Here is a 9,414-nt window from a genome sequence, read left to right as displayed (position 1 = left end):
ACTAGAAGAAGAGCAGCCCCCAGGTACTATTGAAAGAAACATGTTGAAAATGTTAGTGGCTCCATCAGAATAAGTTTTTTATTAATTTCTAGACAGTTATGATTCCATCAATTGTTTATCTACCCAATACTGTTAGATAAATACAAATAACCTTCTATTATATTTAACCAGTGTACATTTTGGGATCTAATTTTTATATCAGTCAGTTTAACCTTACTATGGAAATAAGTATTGCTGTCAACAACTTAGACAGCAGAGTAAGTGCCCACAACATTTGTAGCTCTAGAAGAGATTGAAAAGCAAAATGTTAATAGTATGTGGTATTTGTTATTTATTGAATTTAGGAAGATACTACACAAAACAGCTTGGGGAAGAATTGACTGATTCAAAAGGCTGAAGAGTAGCAAGTTAAAAAATAGAAAACAAAATTTTAAAAGGACATAGGTAACAATAATTTATCAATGATCCTCATTAAACAAAAACACAGCTTTAAAAACTTTAAATTAAAAATTCTTCCATTTCACCTGGATTTAAGGTTGTTGCCATAGAGAGAGACATAAGAGGTGGAAGCAAGGAAACAAATCAGACTTGAGAATTATGTCTAGGAGAAAATTTTATTGTAGTTTCTGGCACCTGGTTTGACTAAGAGGACATACTCTCCAACAGTCCTTGTTAGATGTGGCTCTGGAGGATAGACAAACAACAATCCTGTATAATAAAAGCCTAATATGCAAATCAACCAAACGGGGGAACAACCAATGGAATGACTGGTTACTATGCTGCATACTGACCACCAGAGGGCAGACGCTCAGTGCAGGAGCTGCTCCCAGTCTGCAGGCTTCAGGCCAGCGAAGATGGGTGCCAGTGGGGGCACCTCTGATTGCCCTTCTGGTTGCCCTTCAGAGCGAGGCTACTGGCAGTGGTGGCAGCGGCATTGGTGGGCAGGGTCAGCGGGCAAGTGGTGCCAGGATGGCCAAGGCAAGTGCCAGTGAGGATCCCCTGATCGCCCCACCAGTCACCCCATAGATCTGCCCTGATCGCCGAGCAGGCCTAGGAACCTTACCCATGCATAAATTTCATGCGCCAGGCCTCTTGTAATAAATAAAGGACTTTTCCTTACTGCCAGAGTAGAGACCTTCACAACTGCCAATTAGAATACCATGACTGCTATGAATAGTGACTGTATGTCTTGTATTATTCAGCATTTTGAATGGTGGTTTGTATTGCTATCCTTGCTCCACCTTATGAAGTAAGTATACAGGTTGGAGGGTATGGATAATTAGCCTTTTAATACACAGCTCATTAAATTTTGAGAAACTACCTCTGGAACTAATGAAGAAGACAGTGTGTCTCTGGACTACATACTAAAGGCAACAACTGGATTGGATTTTGAGTTGCCTTTTTGTGAATGCAGTAAAGAATAATATTTGGTGGTGAGAGAATAGATTGTGGAAGAAAAGCCTAACTGCCACCAAAAATAGGTTTCCTGTTTCATATTCTGGAGTTTTCATGGGAAACACAAGCAAACTTTCCTAGGCTCTTTTTTTTTTTTTTTTTTTTTTTTCTTATTTCTAGCTGGGATTCTATGACCTGTTCTAGAGACTTGGGTTACTTCCAAGTGTGGCACATTGAATGTCACTGGCTTTTTTTCTCACCCTCCATCATTGTTTTTCTCTATTTTAGCCAGCTTGATTAGAAATAATGGTCAGGATGACCTTAGAGGCCATATGTTAAAGATGATAGAATGTCTGTTAACTGAGTTCTGAAAGATGGAATGGAAGAGGACTCTTCTGCTGATTCACTCATGTGTCCCATGTGTTACAAGAACAGGAATTAGGTTTCTTGTTGTGTTGGAATGATCACACAAACATGAGTCTATTTGTCAAATATTACTTTCTCAGAGAACATTCCTATCCATATAACATCTATTTTAATGCCTGAGCACATAGAAGATGCTCAGTAAATATTGTTTTGAATGAGTCAATGCATAATTTTTAAAAATACACTCTTGATTTGAGTACACTAATAAAAGAGAAACATGCAAATTAACCATCACTCTGCTATGCCCACCAGCCAATCAGGAGGGAATATGCAAATTAGAAAAAGAAAGATGGCAGCTGCCCAGCTGCCCCAGGGGCTGAGTGGCTGGGTGGGGCCTGATGCCTGTTATGAGAGGGAGGGCGGTCAAGGGGGAAACGAAGGGATTTACAGGAGCTGCACTCTGGCCACAGCAAAGACAAGACTGCAGACTCTGGCCAGAGCGAAGGCCTGGGTCCTGGGTGCTGGAGGAAATCAGATGCTGGAAGCCAAGGGAAGGAAGGCCTATTGCACGAATCACTTCATGCAGTGGGCCTCTAAAAAAAATGTGTGTGTGTGTGTGTGTGTGTGTGTGTGTGTGTGTCTGTATATATATTGTTTTGTTTGTTTGTTTGTTTTTAGAAACACATCATTAGGAAAGTTTATTCAAACATGCAGAGATAGTCCAGCATTGTTTGTTCTCTTATTCCCAGGCTTCAACCCTCATCTAGCCGCTTCTCTTTCTTAAAGGGACAGTTCTACTTCAAATGTAATTCAGAATAGGATCCAGCTCTCTGATTTATGCAAAGGACATAAATTCACAAATCTGCCTGAATATTTCTTTATTTAGAAGGATTATATGCAGCTGCTGTTTCTGGCAAAATTAATAGACAGTGGAAGTGGCAGTGGAAGTGATTGGATCATAACGGCAATCATTTCTCCTTCATGAAGTCCATCAGGTCACCTTCTATTCCCCTCTCATTCATCTCATCCAAACCGTAGAACAGATGAATGATCTTCTCAGTGGTGACCACCACTACTCGGACCCCCATGGATATCTTTGCCCAGCTGGCACCCAGTGGCAGATGACACCACAACATCAAGGTTCTGGTAGGCACCCCCAGCATTCCTGTGGTAGTGCCCCAGAACACAGCTTTGATAGCTGCTTTGGCGAACTTGTTTGCCATCTTTTTCCATGCAGTCTTGGTGAGATTGGAGTAGTCCTTCGTCCTCACCGATGCTTTGGAGGAAGAGGGGGATGTGCTGGAAGATGATGGCGTGCTGGCACTTCTGCTGCACCGCATGCTCAGCTGCTGGAGGCGTCCTACACAAACTGGGAGTTGAGGACGAGGATCAGGACGCCTCGACCCAGAAGCTGAAATAGTCGTCTCCCGAAGTCTCCTGGAACTCCGCGATGGTCTCCGGGCGTGAGGACGTTGCCGGCATTGTGACCGCCGCTGAGTATGCCAGCGGGATGTCTCTGTCCACGTTCTTGAGCAGCCGCTGCAGGTCCTTCATCTGCTCCTTCCATCACGGCATCCAGGACATGGATGAGGTCCCCACACAGAACAAAGAATCTGGGCTTAGGGTTCAGCTTGTTGATGTCCTGAATGGCTTGCTCAGTTAGACGATTCTCCTGCCCCCACTCATCTCCACCATTGTCACAATCTCCACCATTGTCACAATCCCCAGTGGACCAGGCCTTCATCAGTCCAAATTCTGGGTTTGCACCCTGGACGAAGTAGAATGGGCCTTTCCATTCCCTTTCCTGCTCTGTGGGAAACGCGTCCAGGCTCCTGCCCTGGACTCTGTGGAAAATACATCTCCCCACCCCCAACCCCGCCTCCACTGCAGAGGTGGCGATTGAGTTCCTGGTCCCACCTGAGTACACTGCCTGAGTTTTTTATTTTTGATTTCTTAATATTTCACCAGTTATAGGTGATCACAATTTAAATATATTTTCATTCACATAAATGTTTTCTATTTCTCATGTATACTCAGTCAGGTTTCTGTTTCTCTCTTAACTACCAATATGATACATCTAAGTTAGAACCTTTTTCTAGTTTTATTTCCTCCGGATACTTCCTTAGAGCTGTTACATGCACGCACACACACACATCATAGAAAAGTAGAATTCCTGGAATTAACGGAAGAAACACTTTCTGGCATTACCAATATAGTCTTTCAACATCTGAGGAAAATTAATGTAGTCTTAAACTACTGATGATGTGATGGTCTTTCTTTTAATATGACAAACACTGAAGTTTGTTGACCTTCTTTTGACTGAGAAAATGTAGTATTTGATTCTTTACAAAAATATCTAGGCTTTCTCAGTTTCACTCTCTTGGCTCAAGTCAACAATGAATTGGCCACAGTCATTGGAAAAGGTTTTCCTTCTTGTCTCAAGTACTTGTTTGGTTTCAGTGCATTTCTAGAGTCTAACTCCTACACCAAATGGGCTTAGAACTCTTAAGGACTACAAATATGAGAAATGAACAAAACAGTGTATTGTCAGATAAAGCACGGTTCACTTTAACATGGAAACTTGTGATATTTATTTTTTATCACACCAAAAATATTCCTTCCAACCTATCTTTGATTTTAAGTCACATACACCAGAGTTTAAATGATCATGGTTGAACATGTGGCTTCATTCTTGTAATTCTCCCCAAGTCTTTGATTTTACTCAGTGTCTAAAATAATGGTGAGGTTTGGGGTGAGGAAGTGAAAGGTGGCAATAAATTTAAGCCCTTTATGGAGCATAGAGAATTCTAACTGGACAGCAGAAGCATCATGGAACAGAGATTCCTTCTTTGTATGCTGTTTTGTGTGTGATTTGTTAAAACTTTTCACTGAATTAGACACCTTCATTTTATTACAACACCCCGAAGCTCCAAAAATATATTATTTGTTTCCAAAAAAATATTTCATGGAAACAAATATAATTTTGTATTTTGAGATAAATATCTTTCAAAGAAAAAATATCACTTCCTTGGTAGACTACATAAGCTAATGAAGCCACAGGTTTACATGAGAATTTGCTAAATGTGAATATTCTAAATTTCAGCTAAAGTTTTTAGTTAGGTTCTAGGCAACACAACACGCAAAGGTGACCAATTCTCCTTGGGTCTGATTGCAATGGCCTTAACATTCTCCTCAGCTTCACTAAACTGGACAGGTTTGTGTGTGTTTTTCTGATTTTAGGCCCCTGACCTTTTTTTTCTCAGAACATTTTCTTTAGAAAATGTTCAGTTGTAGCAACAGGATGGATGGAACTGGAGAACATTATGCTAAGTGAAATAAGCCAGTCAGAGAAAGATAAATATCTCATGATCTCACTCATTTATAGAATATAATGAACAACATAAACTGATGAACAAAAACAGATCCAGAGACAGAGAAGTGTCAATCAGACCATCAAACCTCAGAGGGAAGGTAGGGAAAGGTGGGGGTAAGATGGAGAAATCAGCCAAAGGACTTGTGTGCATACATATAAGCCTAACCAATGGACACAGCAAGGGGGTAAGGAAATGAGTGGGGGGGTGGGGGGCAATGAGGAGATTAGGACAAGAAAGTAATACCTTAATAAAGAAAAAAAAGAGAGAGAAGATGTTCAATTGTGAATTTTCTCTGCCTTTTTGTCATTTAAATGTTCTCACACGCACTTGACAGTTTCACAACTTGGGAATATTTGTTTGAGGGACCAGGGAGTCATCTCTGTGTTATGTAGTCATCAAGAAAGATAGCAGGCATCTCCCAGTTTCTGAGGGAGAGTTGGAGCCTAACATCAATAAACAAAAATTAGCAAACACAAGTGGACTAATCCCACTGACCAATCTCCCCTATATTATCCTTCAGTATTTCCCACTAATTTACCTGAGTTTACAATACTTTCATCTTTAGTGTCAGTGTAGCTGAGTTCAATCTCTCTCCCTAGTGTGGTAAGTCTTGAACAAGGTCTTCTTTGTATAAGTCCATCCAACGCAGTTTTCCTTTGAAACAACTTTCCCTGAGATAGTGTTAAAAATGATCCCTCTCAGAACCTGCCAAACTGAAAAACAATCCCTTTCAGAACCTGGCAAAAAAAAAAGTAACCATTTTTTCAAAGCACAACCCAGTTAGCCCATTTATACATGTTCTGCAGCCTGCTATTCTCTCAGAAGAGTAGGGGTTGCCATAGACCACACTGCTGTGTATGGTGGTCTGCTCACCATTATCCTGCTGCATAAACTAGCTGCTCAATAAATATTTGTCTAGTAAATAAATGGCAATTACTCAACAAGGATGTGAAAATGTCATTGCAACATTTATCTTCATTGTTAGATCAGTGCTAACTATAGGATGACCCTTGCTTACTTAGTCATTTCTTCGTCAATTAATTTATTCACCTATACATTCAGCAAATAGATATTGAGAGATTCTTTTATTTTGTCAGACCAACAGTCTTTGTCTCTGCCCTTTCATAGTTTACAGAGTAGAAGATAACAGCAATGGACCAAAAGCAATCATACCACATCCTTCCATCTCCCTCCGACACACACACAATTTAAAACTGTGGAAATTCCTGTGGATAAAGTTAGAGTGATATAATGTAAAGTGGATGTAAAGTAGGTCTTGAATATATATTTTTTACTCTTTGCAATCATTTAAAATTTCTAAAACTTTTTAGAAGATTTTGAGATTTTTTGGTTGTAATTATGCAAATATTATTTCAAATGTCATGAAATGATCTAATATATTTTGTCAATATACTAAATTGTTAAAACACACACACACACACACACAAAGAACTTATGTATCTAAAGATATTATGTTGAAAACCATTATTGGTATCCTGAATTTCAAAGAATTATTTAAAATATTAAATAATAAATTTCAAATTCATGTTTTAGAATATGAAGATGAACCTTTGGGAAAGATTATCTGGTAAGCTAACAGACCTCACATGGCCTACCAGATGAGATTTTGTGACTGACATCAGTTTTTTTTATTATTTCAGGAAAGAGTAATTCCCATTCCAAATAATATAAAAGAAAATATGATATGGCCATGCTGACTAAGATGTGTAGCTAGGGATAGAAGCATATGCCACTTTTATGCCTTTCTTTTGGTGCAATAGAATAGGGGTGTGTGTGTGTGTGTGTTTGTCCTCTAGTGTGCTATCATTAAATGAGAATATAGAACTAAACTTCTTTGTGCTTGCTATGATTATTAGAATAGGACTTAAGATCGTTACACATGACTAAAGTATTTTTCTGTAATGTTTTCCTGCTGTCTTATCCCAGTTTGTTAACCTAGCATACTTTCTTTAACCTCACAGAGGTTCTTGTGGAGTCACCAGATAGAGCTTGATTGCAAATTTGTGACATATTTCAGCAGAGATGTCAGCTAAGAGGATGCATTGTTTACAATGAACAAAATTCCTACTCATCTGTGCATTTGTTAGTCAAGTCGTGCAAGCCTAAGATACATTCATGAAATTGCAACTTGTATTTATGTTAGGTTTTCTTTAATTGCAAATTGCAGAAAACTCAACAAAAACTAGAATAATTAACAACTACAAATGAATTTATTGACCTTTATAACCCTATAAAGCAGTCCAGATAAAGGGTGCTTCTATGATTTTGCACAGTGAATAAGTCATAGGTACCTAATTTTTTTCTTTCTTTTTGCTCTATCTTTCACAACTTTGGTGTTCTTTTTCAGTTTCACATGCTGATTCCTGGACTTCCTTTTATAATGATTGCAATCCTGTACCTCCTAATATGTCACTAATTCACACAGAAGATAGAACAAAGACAACTTCCCTGTGGTCTTCCTGGCTTGAATTGGGTTTTGGGTCAGCCTAAATTGAATACCAAGGCCACAGTGATGAGATGAATTGACTGGATTAAGTCTGTTCGGCCCACCTCAACAGCATTGCTATTACCCTCTGAGGAGAAATAAAATTCCTTCAAAGAAAATCAGGCTACTCTTGCTAGAAGGGGGAAATAGATGCTTCACATTCTAAAGTTCAGTGGCAACCCCTAAAAGTCTTTGTTTATAATTTATACAAATCTGATTATCTGTTAGTCTCTTTCAACATGTCTTATGGACACTGAAATAATATCCTGGTAATATTCCTACTCTCTTGGTGCTTTTCAGAAAGAACTCGAGTGTTATTTTCTTGCGTTTGCTATACCACTTCGCTCTAATCTGCTACTTTTCCACCCAAAGCTCTCTAACTTCCCAGCCTCTACCCATTTTAAGATGCATTTCAAACCTCAATTTGGTGATCTATCAGGTAGAATCTCAGAGACTTATTTTAACTGGACTCCTCATCATTATCTAAAGAAAACTACTTTTACTTAAAAACAGGTAGGAACCAATTTTTATAAACAAATTTTTATAGTTCTCTAGTACTTTCTTCCTAGAGAAGAGGGTACTTATTTTTAACTAGTCCTGGAAAAATATTTATTTTTCATCAAATCAAGCAGCATGATTGCTTAAAATGTTAAAAGAAAAGGAATAATTAGAGTTTAATATTTATTTTCTGTTACAATATTACTGAATTATGTCTTTGGTGGGAAGTGATGCAGAGGAAAGATAGGCTGTGAATTTCAAATTCATGCTAACTCTACTCAGTTTTTCTGTTTTTAAATAAGTAAATTAAAGGGTAAGAGAATAGTAATAATAGCAAACACCTGCTAAATAATAGCAACATGTGCTATGTGTCAGGCAATGTTCAAACATGTAATTTATGTATCTCTTACCATAGCTCTAGGAGGTAGGTAATAACATTATCCACATTTTAAAGAGACTAAAATGGGAGAGAAAAAAGAAAAGAAAAGAAAAGAAAAAAATGTTTTAAAAAGAAAGAAAAAAATAAAATAAAGAGACTATGTTACAGATTAGCCAAGAAACTTGCCCAAGGGTGGCAAAGCTGGGTTGACAATCAGGACAGTTTAGTTTTAGAATTCATGTTCTTCTACCACATTATAATGAATAAGTTTTCTGAGTTGGTGGTAAGCCAAAAAATGAGCTAGATGAAATGATGGAATTTAAGGTCAGAAAGATGTTCCTATTTTATTTTTTATACTAGTTTAAGACCCAGAACAAGCTTATTTAGGAAGATTCTGAGACTTTTGCCTGTTTCTATAAAAATTCTAGGCAATACCAACTGGCTATGTGTCCTAGTTGGTGTTAATGGAAGATACGATGGGATCTTTAAATTTGAAAATGAGATAAACTTTGAGATCCTTTAGCCCAGTCTTCTGTTATTTTATATTATTTCTGTGAATGTTCCCTAGAGCTTTATTTTTATTTATTTTTATTTTTTAAATAAATATATTTTATTGATTTTTTTACAGAGAGGAAGAGAGGAATAGAGAGTTAGAAAGATCGATGAGAGAGAATCATCGATCAGCTGCCTCTTGCACACCCCCTAATGGGGATGTGCCCACAACCCAGGTACATGCCCTTGCCGGAATCGAACCCGGGACCTTTCAGTCAGCAGACCGATGCTCTACCACTGAGCCAAACCGGTTTCAACTCCCTAGAGGTTTAATTTATTGTTCTGTGATGCTCTAAATCTTGGTTAACAATTTTGGGAAGAGGACATTTGTAATACTCTTAACA

At 38.3% G+C, this 9,414-nt stretch overlaps 1 pseudogene; it reads right to left on the bottom strand.

Annotated features, from left to right (window-relative positions):
• Window positions 1–2,729: 2,729 nt before the first annotated feature.
• LOC118705981 overlaps window positions 2,730–9,414 on the bottom strand; it is a 34,852-nt pseudogene continuing 28,167 nt past the window's right edge.

This window comes from Pipistrellus kuhlii, unplaced genomic scaffold (assembly GCF_014108245.1).
Source record: "Pipistrellus kuhlii isolate mPipKuh1 unplaced genomic scaffold, mPipKuh1.p scaffold_m20_p_5, whole genome shotgun sequence".
Classification (NCBI taxonomy): domain Eukaryota; kingdom Metazoa; phylum Chordata; class Mammalia; order Chiroptera; family Vespertilionidae; genus Pipistrellus; species Pipistrellus kuhlii.
This window is presented reverse-complemented; position numbering and strand designations above follow the sequence as displayed.